We start from the raw sequence: 859 nt of genomic DNA, 5'->3' as shown, positions 1-859 counted from the left end.
TTTTTTTTTTTTCAGTGGATTTGATTTGTGGTTATATATCTGTGTGTCATCAGATTTGTTTCTGACATGTTTGACATCAAAAAGCTTGTGACTTGTAGTCAAAAGTTAGTTTGGGCTTTCATTAACATTACTGATGTCTTTTGTCACAGTCAAAACCATCCATTAATTTTTTTTTTTTTTTTTTTAAGTCATAACCTTTCTTAATGTAGTCAAAAGTTAGTTTGGGCTTTCATTAACATTACTGATGTCTTTTGTCACAGTCAAAACCATCCATTAATTTTTTTTTTTTTTTTTTTTAAGTCATAACCTTTCTTAACAAAGTGACTGTGTGATTTACCAATGAGGCTGTGGGGCAGAGTTTGCCCTTAACTTATTTGGGGGGATCACGCTTCTTGACGTATTTCTGTATGACTGATAAATTATTTATCATAGCATAATTAGAAGATCATCTATTCGGCAGAAGTGGAATCATTTGATATTTGATACGGTTTAATTATATACTATGTATTATGATTCTGAAGTCATCAAACTCTGTGAGACTGTACAAAGTATTTCAACTGCAACAAACTTTCTTAAACAGGTGCCGCATTGATGCCCATCTTTGAAAGACTTGTCCATGCAGTAAACACTCATGATCATTTAGTGTCTGTACTATACTCCTTCACAATAAAGTTGTTTTTTTTCTTTCTGTCTGATGTTTGATTTATTTAGGTCTTAATTATATTTGACATTTAATTTTTTTTTTTTCATAACACAAAGCCAATATGCAAGATTTCAACATTATCCTCTTATAGAATTATATATATATATATATATATATATATATAAGTGAGTGACGTGACATGTGGCCAAGTATGGT

Source organism: Sinocyclocheilus rhinocerous, unplaced genomic scaffold, assembly GCF_001515625.1.
Source record: "Sinocyclocheilus rhinocerous isolate Xijiao unplaced genomic scaffold, SAMN03320098_v1.1 scaffold512, whole genome shotgun sequence".
NCBI lineage: Eukaryota > Metazoa > Chordata > Actinopteri > Cypriniformes > Cyprinidae > Sinocyclocheilus > Sinocyclocheilus rhinocerous.
Note: the sequence above shows the minus strand (reverse complement) of the source record.